Below are 23,116 nucleotides of genomic sequence, written 5' to 3'. Positions count from 1 at the left end.
ATGCCCTTTCGTCTCTTCATTTCTTTTTTATACTTTGCGTCTCTGTACACTATTTACACGTTTTTTACGCTTTGTAAACACTCGCGATTCCGCGTGCAGACTGTCTGGACACGTCAGCTTCCATTGTGTTCAGCTTCTATTCGGTCTAGAGCCAGCATGCTGCTCGAAAATTTTCTACAAATTATTTGCCCGTGGCAGATACTCTACGTACTGCTGCGCTCTATGAAATTTAGCTGAATTATAATTTCATGTTTGCTACAGTAAGACCTGTCCGCGAGCTTACAGAAAGCTCGGCCAGAGAATCAAAACTGACGTAGTCATTTCAACATTAAGGTTCAAAGATTAAAGTGAAACGAAAAACTTTTATTCTAACTACATTCAATGAAAATTTATTCTTTTTTAATGAAACTTGGTGAATATATATCGATTTCATAAAGAAAGAAATAGGAAGAATATTTCGGTGATAAGAAGATAGCGGCATAGCGGATGGTTGTTTCGAAACGGAATCGAAACTTTTCCAACCTCGTCATCCCTTGGATCCCATTTTCGGTGCCCAGGAACTTTACGATTCGAATCGTACGCGTCGGACTTGTATAACTTTTCAAGTATTCGTGTATGGAAAACGATATATGTACGTATGCGTATCGTTCGAACACAATCATCCACAGCTACGCTACTACCATACAGACACGAATATCCATCTGAACGATTCAATTTCTCCACGTCGCGTCGCGTCGTCTACCATTGATCTATTACATATATACATATATACATATACGTGAAAAAAGAATTCTAGGATTGTGTCTCGCGACTGATCCGCAACTACACGCGTTCGCGAATCCTGAAACGAAATGGTGCTGATTGTTAAAAAAAAAAAAAAGTTATCATTTTATAGGCTATTTGATATTGAAACAGAGTTATAAGAGAAATGGTGTAACAGTGGCTACGAATTATACCGTTTCAGTTGACGCGTATTGCGTCGATATCGATCATGCACCCACGTCAAATTACGTCGTTACGTCGATTGCCAGTCGAGACGCTATTAATTAAATCCGGACGCCCTTTAACCATGACCACCGGCCAGATTTATGGCCAACCTCCACCACTTACACCACGTACAGTGGATATACATATTTACAAAGAAATTTTCTTCGCTTACCCAAAAAGGTTGCTCGGAATATTCTGACACTATTGTCTTCGAATCTGTAAGAAAAGTAAAATTCGATTATTAGATTTAAATAAGGCGAAGGAAAATAGAGTTCTCTCTGGTTTGAAATTCCTCTTCCCGTCAAACGTTCATTGGTATTAGCATCTATTAGCTAGCAAGGTGAAAGTAGAGTTATTTCGGAGTATCCAGGACGTTCAACTCTGGTCCCGAGAGAATTCCAATCAAGTCGTTCTTTTGTGACAGAGAAACGTAACGAAGCTAAGAATACTTTACAGACGAATTACACGGTAACTCTGATACCCCTTGAAGAGATTGCTGCCGTTGCATCGCGTCGCGTCGTTTCCTTGTTTAGACCATTTTAGCTTGCCAATTCGCAGTTTAAACGTTTCAACTCTCCTCGCTGATATTTTCGAAACTTTCTTCCCACGAAATTAAATCGTCGGAGAGCTTCCAGATTTCCCGTGAAACGTCGCGTCGATCAGCGACAGCGAACGTCGAGGCGAATTTCTGAAGACTGAAAACACGCTCGCGTCGCATCGTCTTACGCGACCTGACGAACACGAAACACCGAGAGAAGACGGCAGGAATTTGCAACCAAGTCGGGATAAAACGCGACATGAAAGTAAAACGGAGGTTGTCTACTCTGCGAGCATGTTTATTGGAAAGCCTGGCGAAGGAAGTTCTCCCATGACGTGGAAGACGCGGAACTTTCAGCTAATAATTTTTCCCTCGAGAAAATTTTTAATCCATTCGAGATCTGAGTTTCAGATCTTTTTAAAAATTGCTTACCAAGGAAGAAAATGACGAGCTTTCTCACTAGATATTCGATTATAGTTTATCAGAATAAAAATGTGTGAGAAAAATCGAAGACACTTATCGTCCATTATAAATAGAGAAAAGTGAAGGATACGGAGTGTGGGTGGTGACATAAGGTTGGAAAAGCTGAGGGGAATACCAAGAAACGATAAGAATAGAAGACTCGAAGTGAGTTTATTTCGCGTGTAGGAAGAAATATAAATATAAAAGCAAAGGGAAGGAAGAAGAAGCTCTCCATAGGGAAGCGTACAAATAAAGAAAGGGGAAAAGATATCGGCAGGTAGAGAAAACACGAAATAATCTGGAAGAATGAAGATGCAGATGGTTAAGATGGTTAAGATGGTTAAGATGGTGCAAACGATTTGCCTTTCCTCTCGATTTTCCCCGAAAAAAGATCAAGAGTGAACTCTTGAGGTGACATTAAGGTGAAATTAAGATATATCTTAATATACCAGAAGGAAGCAAGGAAAAGGAATTGAAAGAGAGTGGAAGAGGAAAGAGAAGAATAAAGAATGTAAGAAAGAGGGAGAAAGGAGATAGTGTCTCGAGTACATAGTAACGCTTCTATGGAAAAGCTTTTTTCATTAAAGTACGGAAAATCTTTTTAAGGGATATAAAAGAGCGACCGACGGAATTCCTTTGGTCGACCCGAGGTCCCGGCCAGTGAAATTGCCGGCGCGATACGAGGGAAGTAGGAAGAGCGACTTGATAAAGGGAGAAACAAAGCGAAGGGGAAACCGACAGAGAGGAAGGAGTACTTGAACTGGTACGAGGGGTTGGGAGGGTTGGATGGGAGAGGATGGAAGGAGGAAATAAGAGCGGGGTTTCATCGTGCTGGCGAAATTCCGTGTTAATGTCATTCAGGGTCGATCGCTGGCACAAAAGAGCACCCGGAGCCAAAGCGTACCGCTTTTACAAAATTGTACGATGTCAAATCGTCTAGTCTTAGCAACGCTATATGCTTCGTTGCGTCTCTTCGATCGAACATGCCGCCCTTACATTCTCAGGTAAGGATTTACCTGATCGTAAAGGTTTACGATTCAGTTTAATCGCTAAGATTCCGTACGGAATCTTGGTATTTATGTATAGAGACACATAGTAGGGCAGGGCTGTTTTCAAATAAACTTTTTTACTGCAACTTCGAAATCAGCTAGGGATCATTAGTGGAAAAATAATGTGAACTTTATCGCGCGAGGATCGATAGGAATGTGGCGCGACTATTGGACGCGTGAAAAGGTAACCCGTCCTTTCAGACATGATTCGATCAATCGCCACACTACTCGAAATTTACCCACGGAAGACTGGGTCTGAATCGATCGTCATGGGATTGATTCACGAGTAGGAAAATGTCTGTAGAAACGTCCCCCTTGATACGTGTGTAACAGTTGCGATACCTGGCTAGAGACTAGTAATTCGTGAGAAGGGTCCGTTTTGGTTGAAGGAAGACATACGACGCGTTGGGGCACCCAGAATTCTCTCGGCAGAATGGTGCTGCCACGTCGAACACCGTTTCCGTAATGACGTATGTGCTTTAACGGTGCCATTATAGAAATTGCCAGAGTATTCTTGCTGTAATCGGCGAGATTCGCCGCGTGCAAACTAGCATTATTGGCGCGAAAAGAACGGAGCGAAACGATTTCTTTCGGTGTGTCGATGCACTCCTATTATACCTCCGAATATCGTTACTTTATTACGAATACTGTTCTATTTCTATTGAAATTCAAATTCATGAGTACGCGTTCCATCCCCAGTGATTAATTACACACCGGTGCTGAAGTACCAAGTAATCAAGGAAACTTTGCTCAGTAGTAAAGGTACTAAAGCACCTGAATGGTTGTCAGAAATGAACTACATATCTAATAGCGACAGACCACTGATCCAATAGAGTAGCAGCTGTTTCAGAGGATCGGTTAGGTCAGTCAGGTATTGCTGATTCGTAACGCGTCTATCCTGACTCCTAATTCAAGATCCATTTCAGACGATACTGCGGATACGTTATGCAATCCTGGCAGATACGCTATCGGTCGTTGGATGCTTGCTAACACAATGGCGTCAACGTGCTTCTAGATACTGGTTGCATAAGCAGCGTCACGGTAAAGACGAACCTAACCCAGCTAGGAGAGTGTACAGAGAGCGCGCGCGTGTGTGTGTGTGTGTGTGTGTGTGTGTGAGAGAGAGAGAGAGTTGAGAGGATCTGGCCGGTTGTCACAAACCTCGGCGAGTGATCTATGCCTCTAATTAATGGCAATCTCCGGAGGGTACTAGCTTTCCACGTGGATTTCAATTATCTCCCATCAGTTCGTTCGGTCCGTTCGGTAAACCGATTAAAGTTTTTGCAATCCGAATGCTCTGAAACGTTCGAGTTTAACGTTCTGTTCACCGCAGCTCCATTGGGATTCAACCAATACAGTGTTCCGAGGAAAAGTGAGCCCCAGTCTCATCGTCAGGATCTTTGATTCGTTCCGATTCGGCCTAGAATGTGTTAGTTTTGAAATGTTGATTTCAACCAAGCTGAACTCGTGGTTAAAAATACACGATAGTTGACGGTAATAAGCTTTCGTGTATCGATTACATTAGTTTTCTTGCCGGTATCGTGTTCAAGCTTCATTACCGAAAACGTGAACGGAATTACGTTTTGCCCCGCGCTAACTTTAATCATTAGAATAATATCAAGACGCCGCGCCACCGTGCCGTGAAACGGACTCATGGAATTTCAATGAAATATTCATGAGGCTTTGCGTAACGTACCGTCAGCATACGTAATAGGAAAACCTCAAGCTCTATGTAATTAACGTATGTAGGTAACAGATATCGCGCAATTGTTGTGTATCGGATTAAACATATGTTTCAATATGTTTTTGGATCGGTAGCTTTGATCCTATTCACTTGCTGCTAGAAAATTAGACCTGACCTTAGTCGTCGTTGTTAGTTTATTGTAGAGCACAGTAATTAATTCTGCTGAAAATAATATTTTTCACTTATTGATCTTTTTCAACTAGAATATTTCTCTTCGTAGTACACTCTAATCGTTGAATAAAAACAGTTTCACGTAGGAAAACGTTCATTTTACACGTTCAAAGTTAGATACGATGAATAACGGGGCCAGGTATTCGCCATAACGAAATCGCCTCGAGGTAAGCGTGCGCGCGCAAACACCATTACAACTACTAGCTACAGCTCCTATAATACACGCCATAAAAGTAATTCACTTTTCCGTGTGCATCATCCAATATCGTTTCCGGCATCGAAACGCGGCTGGAATCAAAATGTACGGGTAAGTTAAGCTTTCAAGCTGTTTCCCTTCCCCTTTTTTCTCAAACCATCTCCTCGAGCTACGCGGAGCGTACAATCCAGCTCGCTTCATGAAACATTCCTCGCGCGGAACGCGGCATTTTCCTTTCCATCGATACAGCAGCGCCTGCATCAGCCTGGCTTCGCTTCGTTCAAATCTCGATCGTCTGGCGTTCATTTGGACCGAGTGCATTTGAAATCTTTACGAAATTGTCCGAATTGTGAGAAGCGCGAAATTTTGAGGAAAAGTGGAATTTTCAATTTTAGCCTCAAAAAAAAAAGTTCCAAGAATGACCGAATATTTTTTTCTTCTTGAATCCCATTTCGTTTCTGTCGCACTCAGTGTTACGATTTTTTTTTTTCTTTCCTTTTAGGAATATCAAATCGTAGCACGTATCTGAAGAAAAAGGTCTTGTAGAAACGTTGCAACGTCCTAGTTCTCGATATTTCATTTCATTTTTTACAAGATTAACATGCATCTCGTAAAGTCCAGGGTTATGTAAATTTCTGTCATCGACAAATGCCTGTGTCTCGAAGAGTTATATGTATAAGGTTAAATGGTAAACGAGACCCGAATACGGATGGTTGAAGCAAAATTATTCACACGTAGGACGTCGGAAATGTTTTCGTATCCTGTTCGTGGTAGAGACTGGTCGGTTCTTTGCCGATGCAATTGCAATTGCAATTGCCAGGCTGTGCAACGGGGTGCAACCACGGAACGATGGATAAACCGGTCTAGACCTTGCAGATCCTTGCCTAGAAAAGATTTTCGTCGGTCGCGAGGCTTTGGCAAGCTGCCCGTTCCCGTTTGCCCGAGAGCTTGGTCTGGCTCTATTTACCGGAGGAATTCCAGTGATTATCGGCAAAGGATTTAGAGAGGCGACCCTCTCTCGTCACCATCTCTGTGTCGTTGCTGATTAGAAGTTTACGTTCATCCAGGTAACGTCCAGGATCGTCGTCTGGGGTGCTTCGTTCTCTACGAAGCTAATGAAAAGTTACACATGTTACGCGATAATTTTTCTCCTTCTTCTCATTCTCGTTTTCATTCTCGTTCTGTTTACGAGCTTCAAACCTTACGATATACGCATTCTTCTTATTCTTCGAGGTAACCTTCCACGTTTGTTGCTTTTTCAGCCTCGTGCACACGTTTTGCATTCATGTCTTTCATTCTCTTCTGTTTCTCTCTGTGCTTTCCGTACAGTATATTTTTTAGTGGCATGGCGCGGTTTAAAGCGCACAGAAAATTTTAAACAACGTTGGAAATGTACATAAATTGCGGTTGCAAGTGGACAGCAACACGCAAAATAAAAAGAGAGAGAGAGATTGTACTTGGTCGAAACGATGTAACATATAATAAATTTTCATGTTTCGTTCGAGATAAAATGGATTCTCAATAATCGCGTGCCATATTTATTTTCCCGTTGTACATCCTCGCCGTGCATCTCGAAAATAAAAACAGGGCATAATTAAAAAACAAGGAAAAGCGAGAGAGAAAACACTTTAAACTCGGATTCAACGGTTTCGAAATATGTGCTCGTACGAGAAAAGTTTCGTCGAAATGTTGAAACCTGATACGTATAATTCTTCGATCTAATTAAGCTCGCTGCTGCAAACATAAAAGAAGCTACTATATTTTTGGTTATCCATTCGATACGAATAGTTAATCGGAAACAAAATCACGCTTATAGAGATAGGAGATGGTGATTATGAAAGAGCATTCATACGTAGGATCATAAATTACGAGTACCAAGCGAGGCACGTGGTGAATTACTCATTTCGCGGTTTTCGACCCAGGTCCGTTCAGCACGGTGCTTTAATATTCGTGCGTCAATCGCATGATCGAAGCGCTATTAAATGTAATTATCGGTATTGGCCGTGTGATCTACAAATTTCCACCGGCTACGATTTATGCGACGCGAGTTTAGCGCCGCGTGAAGGCTCGAACGCGTCGAAAACACGGGTTTACGCCTCGTTCATCTGTCCTGGATACACTATACTAACATATGTATATGTATGTACGTATGTACATATTTCTGCAACAACCGCCCTGTTCTCTAACTAATTAGAATTATTTAACGAAAGTGTCGTTAAATTATCGTCCAAAACGGTGAAGCCGGCAGGTAACAACGACGAAAGTAAATTTGATGCTGAACTCGAAACGCGGTTCATGCGAATCCCTTTTATTTATGCAAATTCTTAACAAATACGCTACGTTAATTACCTCGAGATTAGAAAGTTGCGTGATGTTGTTGCCCCGATACATTTCCATCGTGCATGCGAAAGCAGCTGATGAAGTGTACGAAGAATTCAGGGAGCCGGCAGTAAATTCCTGTTGCTCGTTTCTTCGCTTGATTTAATAACCCTATATAATAATCGGCGATAAAAAATTTCCAACTTATTATACATAGGTATAACAGGTAAACTTGTCACATGTTAACACGCGTAATATCATTTCGTTTTCCAATTTTAATTTTCCATTTATTCATCTATTATCGATGAAACGATTAAGATTCCCAATATTCTTACCATTATAATTATTAATTTAACTAGCCAGGCGCTGAAATTCAAGTTGTATTGCGCGTTTGATACAGCAAGAAAAGAAGCAAAAATAAAGATGGAATTGAGAAGCTCTAGGAAAGTGAATTGTTACATATACGTATGTATACATATGTATAGAGACTCTGCTCCGTTTCGATTCGACGCGGAAAAATCGGAAGCAGTTACGGACAAGGGGATCGATCATGTAAATGGGTTAATTAACTCGGCAATGGTCGCGTGCGTTTCGTACCGTAAATGGTCACGTTGATGATAACAGTTATTCTCTGTAAGTTTTATCGTTCTGTCGATAACGAAACGATTCGGTACATTGGAATGAGTGTACCTTTTTTATGGAGAAATCCTGTTGAATGTCCGCCTTCGTTATTATTACAGTTTCCGCAATCAATCAAAGAGACCGTTAACCCCTTAAAAGGGGTAATAAAACTGCAAATTTCCATTCTAAAATCTTGTTAGATACTTCTCTTTGAGTGTTTCCGGTCAATATCTGATTCCGTACGTTTCCCTTCCGAATTCATTTCGAACCGGAGATAAGCTTAAGTAGAATATGAATTATTTATCATCTTAAATGATGGTAAACCTGTATATCTGGTGATACGTCATCATTTTCTTCAGCTTGCAATCTTACAGTAGAATTAAAATGATATTACCGCAGTATCAAACACGCATCCAGCGAACGCGCAACGAAACAATGTAATAATAAACGATTTGATTGGAATACATCTTGTACGGAGAATTTCGCTGTTCGTTAGAATGCACACGACAGCCGCTTCCGCAGAACCACGTGACTAGAGAATATTCATGATTGCACTGTCGTTGGATCGTGAAAGGGCTTCGCAGCAGCTTCCTGTGATCGAACTATGTATGCTTTCCATCGGCATTACCCTCCAGTCACGCAGCACGTTCAAACTTATTCCAACGTCCACTCTATGGAATTTCGTATTCTGCTAACACGTTGACTACTGGCACGACGAACACAGTCAAACAAAACAAAATCAAAAGTCGTCGTGCTACGATAATGATGCCAATTAATTTGTTCGATTCCAAATGATAGAGTAAGCGAAAACCAAAGTATGCGAAAACCAAACGATAAAAATGATAAAAAAAAAAAATAGGTTGGAATTTTTGAAATAAATTCTCGCCTCGCGTGCATTCGTTTTTGAGGAATGCGATGTTGAAAGCGTGGTTTGATTCGAGTGGCACGATGTTTCAGATATATATATATATGTATAATATACGGTATAAATGAAACCTTTGGAATTTTCAAATCAATCACCGTTTTTATTTCTTTTCGAAATGATCAGTTATTTTGCGTGTCAGAAGCAGAAACGAATATTATAAATAATTTGACAGGGTATTGGCTTGGCTGGTGTGAAAAGCAAAATCAAGAGAGCAATTTGTTATAATGTACATATTCGTTAGTTATTTTTAGATAAAACTAATCGATAATTTATTTGTGTTTAATTTTTATTGTGTAGTTTCTCATAAATGTCTCGATCGTGTTGGTTTGAAACACAGCCAGAAACGAAATGAAATATCTGTGGATCGTGTTATCTCGAGCTAAAGAAAACAGCAAGGGAAAAAGGTGCGTGGAAAGGGAAAAGGGTCTTGGTGAATGAGGAGGGCCGAGGTTAATCCGTGCGAATCTAAATTAAGGGTCGAGGGCCAAGTTGGATAGATAGCTCCGGAACGAATCTAGTTTCGCTGGAAAAGTCAGACGGAAAAGTAAATCCGCCATTCTAACCTCCGCGGGGAAACATTCGTCGAATTTGGCCAATTTGTAATTATTCCGCCAGCTACCGGATTACTTGACACCGACCCTGGGAAAAAACGCGACGCGACTTTCCAGGCTTTGAATGCTTTCCGTGCTTTCTTCCTGTTGCGAAACCCCTTGGGTACTCGGTACGGATCTTGAAGAATTATACCGGTGGAATATTGCTTAAGATAATACGATGATTTTAAGAGTGTCATAAACGTTCCTATTTACCGTGTAGGTATACGTAATTTGTTGAAGCAGCAGAGGCGAAGCCTGCTTGGTTTGTCGATTCAGGAGAGGACCGTTCTGCACGGTCCCAATTTCCCCAGACGACCGTATTACGACGCGAAATGGTCCCAAAGTGGTTCGCAATAATAATGCAGAGTGGATGCACGCGCATCGTCGATAGTCTACCTAGGGAAACGTCATCAATCATGCGGAGGCCGATGTTCGTATAAGTATACACGGGTCGACGAGGTGCGTTGCACTCGACAAGATGAGCGGTGTTGTTGCTCTTCTGCCTGCTATGTACAACGTTCATCGACAGCGACCAGAATGCGTTGCTAATCGCTATCGATCATTGTATTGCTGGGACGGCTGTAACAAATTATGTATCTAACGTCCGTTCCGTTATACGGCGTCACACGCTTCCTAGTTTCTTGTTAACACATCCATATGTAACAAATGAGACGATACAGCAAAAAGAAAAGTTTATATTTATTTTCATTTCTGTTTTAAAGTAGTAAGTACATTATCGAAAAGGAAAGAATCGATACTAATGGTTAATATTACACTTGAATAGTAGTTTACTGTGAAAGAGCCACGTTATCAATTACTGTGTACTAGATTCGTTAATTACATTTCCAGGGATAAATATCGAGCATTTAACCAACTCGATACCAGGATAACGATTCGACAAGTTATCAATGAAACTAGGTCATTCAATTTTCCTCTATGGGATTTGCAACCTGCCAATGGAATACGAATAGGGCTATAATTAATTATCAATCGATATTAAGATAAACGACAATTAGCATCAAAAAGTTAATCCATATTGCGTTAGTGAATCGTTAAAATCCTCTTCTATAGTTGAACTTCTGATCACTTATTCTTCGACGTTTCCAATTGCAATGCAATTTATCTTCCGATTCTCAAGTACCGTACAAGATCTTATTTTCATCATTAGTTGGTTGCTTTTTTCTTTCCTCCAGGATAAATTTACTTGCTCGTTCCTTCGTTTATAGGTAAGCATGCAACCAGATAATTTGTTAAACGAACGATGCGACGGAAAGTATGAAATTTTAACCAGGATCGGAATCGAGATGGAGTTATTGATATTAAAGTGAATCAATATAGTATATTTATAATGTATTATACTAATTCCAGAGAAGCTACTTAGCAATGAATTCGAAAGTTTTCATCGAATAAAACGTTGCCGATTAGATGGATCGAGATCAAAGCACAGCTTCACTTTGATCTCGTACGTAGGAATATCTGTAAGGTGTTTCTCCGCAAATTCGTCTAATACATTTCGTCACGCGAACTTGAAATACATTTTACGAATGAAATGGACGAACTAGATGTATGACCTGTTTCTTTCAATCGATAAATTATTTTGAACCGTTTTAACGTACAAGAATGCAAGAATGCAAGAATTGACGAGACGAGTATATGAGAAACGGGGGTGGAAGATAGGCCGCGAAACGCATAGGACGCTGATCGGTGAAGGGAACGAAGAGAGAAGGTAAACTTTCGCGGAACAGTACAAAGTTTCGCAAACAATGGACGAGGATTTAGACAATTGGCGCGATCAAAATGGCCGCGCAACCCTCTCCCAGGGGGATGAAACCCATGCCCAACACGCTTTCGGTTTTATGGACGCGAGTGGCCGGAAAAGCGATTTTCTACGGGACGTAAAAAACGATGGAATAAAATAAAATGCACGGAAACACGGAGAAAGAGAAATTGTTCGCATAGAATGCAGAGGAAGGAGGAGAGGGAGAGAGGGTTGGTTCGAAGCAGAGTCCCGTCATGATTGCAGCTGCAACCACGTCGACGCGTGGTGGCTGCTGTTCCTCTACCTTTATGATAGGCGAAAAAATCTCGGTCGTCGCGTGTTTCCTTGTTCTCGTGGAAACACCGTGAGACATCGAGATCGTTGCACGAGCTTTTTTTGTCGCGTGTAAGAGGTTAATACCGCACGATTCGTCGCCGGAATAAAAAAGAGAACGCGCCGTTCTCTTAATCGTGGACCAACGAGAACGAATTCTTTCTAGGCTTTTTCTTTTTCTTTTTCTTTTACTGGATCGAGCCAGAAACTGGCAACCTTCCGTTTACTTCGCAACGTTAGTAACGAGAATTCTCGTCTAGGTTGGAGCAACTTTAATTTCGTCATTAGTATAGACTCTACGCCCTACGCTATCGTAATCCACCTTCCGACCTCGTCAAATCGTACCACAGTTTCATTGGAGCCGAACCTAACGAGTTTCATAGAACCCTTTAGAATCGAGTCGAAAAGGGGTTGGAAAATAAGTGCTTCGTAGGGGGGTTGGTTGGTTGGTTCATTTCATTATCGGTAATTGAAAAGTGGGTATCACGATTCGGTGTTCCTCGATGATCTCGCGAGTCTGTAATTGGATGTTTCATCGAACGAACCTGGGGAAAATCTGAAGATTGCTGGGATGAAATTTTTTCAAACACGGCTTGCTAACCTTTTCGAGTTTATTACTTAGTAAAGTTATAATAACTTTGACAAAAATATCTAACAGATTCAGAAGAAAAACTCTCAACTTGAAATTCCATTTATCGTTAGAGCTTCTTCGAACATGCAGCTTTTCTTTCGATCACGAGAGGACACGATAGGAAAACGTTGTAGATCCAAGAAAATTCTGTTCCGTCATTAATTTTCGCTCAAGTTTCTTAAAAGACGCGTTACCCGCGTCTTGTTCTATTCAACAACAATCCCCTTTACGGATAACGAGTCACGTTCAGAGTTACCGCAGTCTTGGCTCACACACGACGCTTTTCGAAGCCCGGGATCGGCTTACGTGTCGCAACTTAGAAGCAGTTTACCATCGCAAACCACCGGATAGAAGGATCGGATCGACCCGTGTCGTGCTACGGTGCTACGAAAAGACGTCACGGTACGTACACGTGTGCCGACACGATCAGTTTCGACAGTGAAACTTTTCCTCGGGAAACTATTACCGTCTGAATACAAAGTGTGCCAGGGTCAGCTTAAAACCTGGACGACCATCCAATCTCTAATGCTGCTGAAAAACTTGAAAAAGTTGAAAAACTTTACACCTTTCAATCACTTTCCTTCTCTGTTGTATTATACATACATACATACAGATGAAAAAGTAACCGACCTTACAAACTTTCTTTAATCATAAAGTAAGAGAAGAAAGAGAAAATTGAGTTCATCCTTTACGATCGTACGCCGCAAATTGAACAGTGCTCTAATGATTTCGTCTTCTCCCCTGGTGGTATTTACGTCGTATTTACGGCAGCTACGTGGCTTCCACTCGCCCACACACCACTACCACCCTATAAACTACCACCGTTTCGATTGTTTTCCAATCCATGCTCTGGCTTCTTTGACCTACCTATCGAGTAGACTGAGTGAATGCTTGAATGGAATCAAAGAACTCACTAGTTTCTCACTATTATCGTCACAATTAAATATCCTGCTAAATAATCCATTCTACTATTTCTAAAGTTTATGTTAATTTTAATTGAACTGTTGCCTACTCTTCTCATGATTGTAATAGTATGGTAATTAGTTCAACTACGTTTCGAGGTCGGGAACGCTGTTAATTAGTTAATTAATTTTCCAGACTAATTGGTTTGCACGACGATTAACAAGTTATTTTCTAATTCATGAGTGATATACATATGTATATGTATTCGATGTTATCTTTATGGTATATCCCTGGCAATCGATCGTTGAACGACGACAAAGGCTGCCTGGAATTTTAGCGGAAACAAAAACTCCGTGAACATTGCTCGAGGAAAGAAGGAAAAAAGAGTACGTTGTTACTTTACGCGTTTTCACAATCTGCTTCCATTTGCCAGAAATTGAATTTTCATAGATACATCATAGAGAGATGGGCCACGATCGACGTCTCCAATTTTCCTGATCGCTTTTCCTAACGCATGAATAAAATACCGCGCGTATCCCCACGAACAGCATACTGGATGCTTCCCTACTTTATTTTTCAGCCAATTTATCATCGACTATAAAAGAATATGGAATTTGTTTGAAACAGCATGCTTGAAACAGCATTATAATATTGAATAGGGAAGACTTGTCTGCAGAGTTATCTTTAACAAATTTTTACAAAATGGTAACGAAAGATGAATAAAATACTTTTTGTAAAAAGCCAGCGGAAATGAAGACAACCGGATTATATGATTGGCCAAAGTGCTTTTCGCAACGATGCGATGTTTTATTAAAAAGGGAACAACGTAAAAGTTTCCGCCACGATAAAAAATCCATCAACCCAATTCCCTGGACTTTCGCGAGAACGTTTCGTGTTGGTGTTTGACCGAGACCCGAAAGTGGAACGAGCTTGCCCTAGGAATGTGTACATTGTACTCGCCGCCACGTCGCGCCGCGCCGCGCCGAGCCGAGCCGAGTCGCCGTGAAATGATATAGAATATAGACAGAGTAGGCAGCAACAGCGACACAAGGGGTTGCTATAATGAGCGGCACGACCTCGACATGTAGGCCAACCTCTGACGCATACCTCTACCACCGCCTGCACACGGTATTGCGAAAAACTCATTAAAGTGAGAACGATCAGAAATGGATATGCCATATGGATAACGATATTCCAACCGTTCAAATGGTATTATACACGTTATTATAATAAAATTATAATACGACTGTTTTAACCAAACGCGTTTTTCGCGTGTACGAAATATTTTCATAAGCATTCAGCAAAAAACATTAAACTATTAAATCGAGAGAAATATCCCCGAGCAATGAATTGTAATCGACCGATAACACAATATTCATACATTATACATGGAGGTCGTTTATATTATATGTATTTGGCTTGGGCCGCGTATGAAAAGATTGTTTAATAATTAAACAGCAGTCAGTGGTGTTTCATTAATTCAGCAGAGTTTGCTTGTTTAAAAGGTATCGATCGAAAAGCACTGAGTCGAATTCATGGAATTAGAAGGAAATTATGCCCTTTTGCAAAGATTTAGAATTATTCAGCGAAATAAACGAGACATCAGAAGGATATTTTCTGTTTTTTTTCCAAGGCAGCGAAAAGCAGCTTTAAAAAAAAAAAATAATAAATAAAATAATAAAGTGACGAGAAACGTTATTAATTAAACACTCGGACAATTAAGTAGTGTCATTAATTTACATAATGGGTTCGTTCAGTCGTTTCCGCGGTGTTTCGAGAACGAACGCTACGAGGATCGTTAGCATAAGCAATGTTTAATTGCTATTAAACCTCGGAGGGAAAAGTACCGCGCTTGTTAATAAACGTTTGTGCATCGTTTCGAATGTGGCCAGCTTGTTTGCACTTTCGTACAAAAATAAAGAAAAAAGTTTTTCCACCTTGGTAAAGTTAAAGATTTCAATTTTATTTCTAGTGTAATAAATAGTGAGCATAGATTGTTATTCGATCTTGAATGTAGGGAAATATTGATGAAAACGATTCATTTTCAGTGTGTTTCACAGTGGAAGAAGAAGTTTCGGTGGTATACCTACTCGTAAGCCAACCGGTAGTCTGAAAGCGTCGTGACGTCGTGGAATTAAACGGAACCGTAACTTGAAATCCATCCCGATCACGAGAGAGAGAAGATTTCCTTCTCTTCCCAAAACTTGTGAAAGTCGTTGTAGTAGATTACGGGAAACGAACGATGCATATCGACCGGATTTTCCTACCGGGACGGTGATTCACGTTCGTCGTAAACGTATCAAAGGCTCCTTTGAACCGAGGATACTTCTCGGGAGATAGTAAAAGTATTTGATTTCAAGTTGCTCCGCTGTTTAACTTCTCTGATTCGCTAATGCATAGATTTACGGACCGACTAGATGTTGAAGCAGGTATTTCAAAGTGGAGAAGACATTTAGCTGCAATCCGTGCTGTTTAAGATCAGTGATCGACGATTTTTCTTCACGGATTACACTTGAAGCTTTTCTACACCACGAAGCCACAAAGTATTATATTTCATAACCGGTTTAATCTATAAAGATTCTTTTTCTTCTATTTCTCCTCGAAATTCGTAAAAGCGACAATAATGCTGTGTATGTACAATTTTAATCCTTTATCGAGAAAATTAATCGATATTTATGCTGGTATTCACGCAAACGTTCATTCATGTTCGCATGAAATCCAAATCGACGCGTTGCTGTCGAGCAAACTGTTCCAAATTACTAACCCTGTCGAACGTACTGCTGCCAATAAATAACGCAAACCCGATTTCGAATCATGGAAAATGCTTCGTTCGGCTAGAAATAAATACGTTTCTGCGAGTTTGTTAGTAAAATTTTGCCCACCGTAATATTTTGTAATATTTTTCAATTTGATGTATGACTCTCTGTAAGCGCAGCTAGTACAGATCAATCATTTCTTTTACCAGAAAGAAACATTTGCATCCGGCATTAAATTTAAACGAATCGTACAAGTTTTTTTCCATACGTACATTTAGTTAATATACAAAAATCCGATTATTTTCGCTTCTAACGGAGTGCAAATCGGTGTCAATTGATAATTTAATATATTTTTGTCAAGTATAGAGATAGTCCGTACAGAGGGAATCGTAAAGAGGAAAAGGTTCGAACAGACAATATGCTTTATTAATTTACGGGAGTCGCGTTCGGAACGTTTCTCGCTTCGATAAATATTTTGCGAGGCGCATTTTAAACCGTCGAACACGTTTGCTTCGACTAACTGAATAATAATTCACCGGACGAATTTTAATAAACGTCGTCGTTATCAGATCGCACGGCAATTTACCAAACGAGACGGAACTCGATAAAAAAGGAACGATTCTCGCTAATGAGTATCGGTCTCATAATTGTCTTCTAATCAGACAACAGTCGAGTAATTAGAAGTTTTTCATTTTTTATAACTTTTCATCGATCTATCCAGTTAACTGTCAGTGAAGGGCAGAATTTAGGATTGGCTGGTGCTATCAATCAGCCGTATACGCAAACGATGCGATGCGATGCGATGCGATGGTAAGAAACGGCTTGTTCGGCGCTTTTCAACACTTATAACGAACCACGAAATCGCTGCGTTCGCAACGTGACGCTCCCTCTCGATTCGACAAGGGTTTCCCCTGATTTTGCATAACTTTGTTAAGCAAATGACCGGAATAATAACTAGCTGCCAGGCATATGTGACAGTCGTGCGGCGAAACGAAACTCGGTTTCGCAGTTTACACGCTGATAGCGGAATAATTGTATTGCAATGAACGTCTGCGTACAACTTTACCGCTGGCCAGCACCGATAACGTCCAAACGAATCCAATCTTACTATCTATACTATCTATGACAGAAGGTTGTTTGGCAATTTCACTTTATATCTAATATTCAGGTGTCTTTTTATCAAATAGAAAGTATTGGAAATGAAAGTTACGTAAAGGGTATGAGTGATTTCTTTCCTGATATGGTACATACCGTCTTGTTTCTGGCAACAGGCCAATGGTCGGTTAACCGAGATCAGTGTTTCAAAGATCATTGTTATCTCTAGTGGTAGCATTGCGGTGCAACCATTGTCAATCCAACCATTAAATTACACTTTATCGTCGTTCGTCGTCGAAAGAATCGTTAGTTAAATAAAAAAAACCCTCTTTAGACTCTGTCAAAGATTAAAAAAGGATATGGCTTGAATCTACCGTAATTTGAATCGTTTGTCATTCTTTTCTCGCTATGTTTTTTCTTCCATCTCGAGAAGGTAGATCGGTAGATAAGTCTGGATCGACCTATTCGACTTTGAACAGTATTCACGGAATTCCCTGGCGGGTGAGCGAGCTATAAGGTGATAATCTGACGACTTAATCAGATTTTTGGTAATCGAATTATATGTAGAGTCTCGGAGAATGAAGATTAATCGAGTGATTCATGGAAACGTACGAACGTTTGCCGAATTCGCTTGCCCTGTGACTTGCTGACTTGCCAGCTACGGTAATCTTCGAAATGAATTTCCCCCTTCTACGCGAGACCCTCGGCATTAAGAATTCCGCGAGATTCTGGGTCACTGTTGAACCAAGTATCATTCGACCCAGCGCGAACGTGCACCGCCACGACAAATGTCTAGTTCGTGTACGTTTTAAAACGATTCTTCCACGAGATTCGATGGCCAATATTAATACATATATAATATGTCGCGTAACAACGATTTCTCAAAATTTCACAGTTATTATTTCTTTTATTCGGTGAAATATTTGTAAGATCTCAGTAGATATGATTAAACTTTGAAACTTTGAATCAATCTAAGAGAGTGGTTCGATTGTAAATAGATAGTATGTACATGTATAACGATATCTCACGGTAAGAGAAACAGTGAGCGTCGATCATTCGTTAAAACGTCGATCCTAAGTGCGTTTACATCGCCAGTAAATAATGTCGATATTCAACTCGGAGTAAAATTGGATGGTAACTCGAGCGTAGACAGGTATTCGGTACTCGACGTTGCACTACATCCACGGCATCGACATTATGTTGCACGGTATAGGGAATCCGGTAAATGATACGGAACAGGCTATTTGTACGAGCCAGAATCCATCCTCTATCCAGACCGTTGATGCTCCCTGTTGGTTCCCTTTGTTCGATTACCTCTTCCGGGATGCGAGCTGGCAACTTCGTTCCTGCGATTGAAATGAAAATAATCGTTCGTTTCTGCGAACAGAACGAACAAAACGAACAAAACGAACAAAACGAACAAAACGACGGCTTTCGCCGAGGGAAATGATTCTTTTACCGCATTCTTTCGTTGCTCCGGAAAACGAAACTTTCATTATCCTGTGATATGGATTCTACATATCTCTCTAGCTGCGAAAGCTTCATCGGCCATGATGGCGATAGTATTTTTAAATAAGCTTTAATTTGCTATTCTGACGTCTGTAGGTGGCCGCGTACGGAAGTTCGTTATTGTACCCAGAGGTAAAGAGAACCGCAATGGAACGAGTTTCCGCGGTCACCTATACAGAGACAGAGAAACGCCTTTTGACCGAGGACTTTCGGTAATTGGCACGAGTTTGCAGCCGAGTTTCGTGTTCCTTGAGGACGGCTTCGAAGTCGAGAGCCAACCGGACCAGCGACAATTAACACGCATCCGTAACCCCGAAAACTTTCCACGTGTCACGCTGGTCGAGTAAACTTTTAAGAAGGATTGTTATTGGTCCCTTTGTGTCCTCTGTTCTGTTCTTCGAACTGGCATGAGAAGACCAATGCGAAACAGCCGCCAGTCATTTTGCTCTATTGTTTCTGTATCAGTGTTTCTGGTATCGATAAACGAGAACTTTCTTCGAACAAGACCTTATACATAGTAGCTTGTTTGTGATTTCTGATTCCTTCAAAGAGTTTCATTATTTATTTATTTATTTATTTAATTAATTAATTAATTTATTTATTTAATTATTTATTTATGTGTACTCAATTAGAATTGTAAAATTAAATCCCTTTACCGAAATAGCGAGTAGCGCGACGACTACGATATTCAATCAACAGTTCCAGTCATTAGCGCGAAACAACAAGAAAGCACAGGCAATGAATTTCCATGGAAATTCCACGAAATATTTCACAATCGAATTCGTCGTCATTCGTCACCTCGAGTTCGAAAGCTCGCCTAATCGAGTCGACATGGCGAGAACAATCCTCGCGTTACTGGTTCCACGATAAAACGCGGTTAATTAATAAAATCGTCGTCGGTTGGTAGCGTTAACGGGGTGAGAAGTTTTGTCGAGTCGCGTCTGGGGGAGGCTTTTAATATCCGATGATCGAGTATTCAGGCGTCGATCGGTAATTAACCGGCGCGGCGAGTCGATCGAAACGAAAGTAGCTCGAGTTCACATCTGGAAGAGCTTTGAGTCGTTCGAGCGTACGGAAGTTGAATAAATCGAGCGAGAACAAGCGATGCCGCGCCGGGACGAACAATTATACGTCGAGCGCGCCACGTGGATGGTTTTGTTGCGTCGAACACCGAATGCTCCGAGTCGCTCGAGAAAGCCTACTTTCTTCCGTGAACGATTCCATTTGAACTCGACTAGCGTAACATAGGGTAACTGGCGCGACATAGCGGTGAAAAAGTTGTTGGAAAAAGCCGATGGAACACAGCGACGACAAATATTCGAAGAATACCTCTCCCAAGCTTCTTACGAGGCAAGAACATTGATACAACTTTACAAGTTACCAGGGACAACTTTAGAAGAGTTTGTAACAATGTTGCGAATCAATTTCAGCTTACTCAGAAAGCTCCATAGTGAAAGCAACAATCTTCGGAAGCTCACTCTGTGTAACGATGCTGTAAATCATTACGTAAGCTTTGAAAAGATTATAGATGCCTTTGAAAGTATTTAAATACTTGCTGTACTGTTAAGAAACAAAATTGCGCAGTGCAACAATGTTGACAGTCATTTTGAAATTATTGGGAAAGCCCGAGTTTCGATGAAACAACGTTTTAATGACTTGCAAATTTCTCTAACGAATAGTAACAATGTCGTAAATTACCGCTCCCATCAAAGCGGTTAAATCGTAACGACGATGTTGCTAATCAATCTCAAGTTCTTGTGAACTCGATGCAACAACGTTGCAAGGGCATCGGCACTGTCTAAATCATAAATCACCCGATGATAGTGTTGCGGATGATTGTGAAAGTTACAGTGTAGTTGTAACAATGTTACAAATTTTGTTGAAGCCTCCTAGAATACTGAAGCAATATTACAAGTCGTTGAGAATGCCCCTAGTGTATTATTATTATCTACAGCAAATTATCTTAGTTGCTTCTGGGTCAACATAACACCCTTGTAAATCACTTTGGAAACTCTTAATGCAAACCGCAAGTATTGCTTCTGTTACAAGTCCAATATTCGTTGAACTGAGATGTTTTCTATAAGATATATAACTCGAGTGTAAAACCGGATATCGATCACAAAACATGTATAAAACTAACATCCATCTCGAAGTATGTTCAAGCGTCTCACATATCGTAGGACAATAATTCACGTTCTTCTGGGAGCAAAGAAGGATTTTCCGTAACATAGCTCGCAGGATGTTCAATGGAAATATGATGACCCATTATACTTGTTAGACAAAATAGCAAGCAATATTCCAGACACTGAAAATCCTTATCGGCGTGCTCGTACGATTTATCATCGACTCGTACTACTGAAATTTTCTTAATCCCCGGTTTTTCCTTTCACCTTCTTCAAATTCCTTACCAATCTCGATCGCTGCTATTCACCAAGCAATTTTCCTCTATTCTTATGGCTAAATGATCTAATAAGTATTAAATTTTCCTATAAAAGAGTTTTAGATCTATTTCCCGAAAAATTTATTTTTCTTACAAACGACGATGCGTTGCAGCAAAAAGTTGAAAGATAAAAAAGCTCGAGAAAGCGGTTGATATTCAGAAGGAAACGTTTCCTCGCATGTCAAACGAATCGTCGTCGTCGTCGTCGTCGTGGTCTAATGGCAGAAAACTGTCTTCCACCATAACGAAATCGTACGAAGAGAAAAGGGGCTGGTTGAAGTGGAAGAAAGCATATTCCATTCCGGTGCGGAGAAAAGGCGGCGGATAATGATACTCCTCGAGGATGGTGCAACGAGCGAGAGAGGGGATAGAAAACAATAGGAAAGGAAAAAATTAATTGCTCCCAGCATTATTCGAACATTTGCGATCGCCGCGCCGAGTGGAAGATATTCCATGATGTAATTGTGCGGGGCCATTACGCGTAAACAATCGGTTCGATTCAAGGGATCCGTTCGCGGTAATTTCCAACCGCCACTCCACGCTGTTTTACGTTACCTATGAATATTAATTAACACGGTCTGCTAATTTATTCTTTAACAGTTCGAGTCGCCGAATTCGATCACGGCGAATTAATGAAGGCTCGTAATTGGCGTTGGATTCCTCTGCGGCATTCAAACGCTACTGCGAATTATAAATGCAACGAAAAGTTTCACTAATTGAAATCACGTCCCGCGTGAGATATTTAAAACGTTCCGTGAGTTTCTTTCATTTGAATTTTTTATCAACACAAACAGAGACGAGAGAAATCATTGTTAAGAGCATCTCGAATGATTCTCTATTTCTATCTTGAGAATTTTCATTTATATATTTAAGCATAAAAAAAAGAAGCATGGGTTTCTTTTCCTCGAAAGATGATGTAAAGTCGAGGGAAATTGTTGAAAAAAACGGAAAAAGAGGATTTCGTAACACAATTACGTACTCGACATAATCATTCGCTCCCAGGGAACCTTTACGACCTCTTTATGGAGTGGCTGCTTTTAAAAAGTATCGTTCGGCTCAACGAGAACGTGGCGTTATCAATTTTTTACGATACGATCTTGGAATCCTCAAGGGTGATATGATAGCGGGTTTTCACGCCACTCTCGCCCTTTAACGTTGCTGATAAAAATTCCGACTTCGTTGGATGCCGTCATTTAATAAACCATCGAATTTCAATTAAACGAGTTCGGGTTAGTCTCCTAGGACAAAAGACTCTCAGAGTTTCCATTAAAAATGTCATCAAACGAACCCGATGAATCAATGACACCGTGTATTTTCGTCCTGTTTTGCACGTCCGCGAACGAAAACAAAGATCCTTTTTCTCGTAAATTGCCTACGAGTCACAGGAAACACAAACAAGAAATGGAACAAGTACGATAATTTATTCTTTCGTTTATTTTTAGAATTTCCTTCCTTGGAAAAAACGATCCTGATATTCAAACGATCGTTATACATACACGAAGGAGTGGTGCTTCAAAAATTAATAGAAACCTCAAGTTGAATATGTATATGTAATCCGCTCAACGAGACGAGTCATGATATGTTTACAAATTCACGCGCTCGACGCAGGGCCGCAGCTCAGTTGTTTCCAGTTCTTCAAACGTATCGGTCGAGGTCGGGTCTGTTTCGAGCACGTGAATTTACTGTCTCGTCTCGTTGGATGGAGTATAGGAGTCAACATTTTCTAAGTACTCCTAATTGATACTCTTGTAGAATATTGTAAAATTTACATTTTGTTTTCTTTTACTTATTGTAAATGTCTATTTATTTTCTGTGTATTTTCTGAATAACGTGGCATGTAACGACGGTGGCCGATTTGTCCACGTGAAATTTTATCGATATCGTAATTATTTATCAAATTACTTGTCATGTATCAGCCTTCGTTAAATCGAAAAAGAAAATTTTGGGGAAGGAAATGGTTCGACGTGAATGACGATCCATTACGGTCTCGAAATTTTAGCTATCAACACAATAGAGGTTATTCGTATCCAAGTGGCAGAGAGCTTACGTTAATAATTTGTTTGTAGAACAAATTATCAGTTCAGA

The 23,116-nt window shown here is 40.4% G+C and overlaps 1 protein-coding gene and 1 long non-coding RNA gene across 8 annotated transcripts in view; one reads left to right on the top strand and one right to left on the bottom strand.

Moving 5' to 3' along the window:
* LOC117604847 (uncharacterized) overlaps positions 1-23,116 on the bottom strand; it is a 218,149-nt gene that overhangs the window by 66,435 nt on the left and 128,598 nt on the right. For 2 of the 5 annotated variants that reach the window (XM_076688276.1, XM_034325359.2), the window contains exon 2: positions 1,160-1,203. The exons of the other annotated variants lie outside the window; for them this stretch is intronic. The gene's annotated coding sequence lies outside the window, so the exon portion shown is untranslated. The remainder of the gene's footprint in view (positions 1-1,159; positions 1,204-23,116) is intronic. 5 annotated transcript variants of the gene reach the window in all.
* Positions 1-23,116, top strand: part of LOC143305305 (uncharacterized) — a 158,166-nt gene that overhangs the window by 91,003 nt on the left and 44,047 nt on the right. The gene's annotated exons all lie outside the window — the stretch shown is intronic.

The sequence above is a fragment of the Osmia lignaria genome, chromosome 5 (assembly GCF_051020975.1).
Source record: "Osmia lignaria lignaria isolate PbOS001 chromosome 5, iyOsmLign1, whole genome shotgun sequence".
Classification (NCBI taxonomy): domain Eukaryota; kingdom Metazoa; phylum Arthropoda; class Insecta; order Hymenoptera; family Megachilidae; genus Osmia; species Osmia lignaria.
This window is presented reverse-complemented; position numbering and strand designations above follow the sequence as displayed.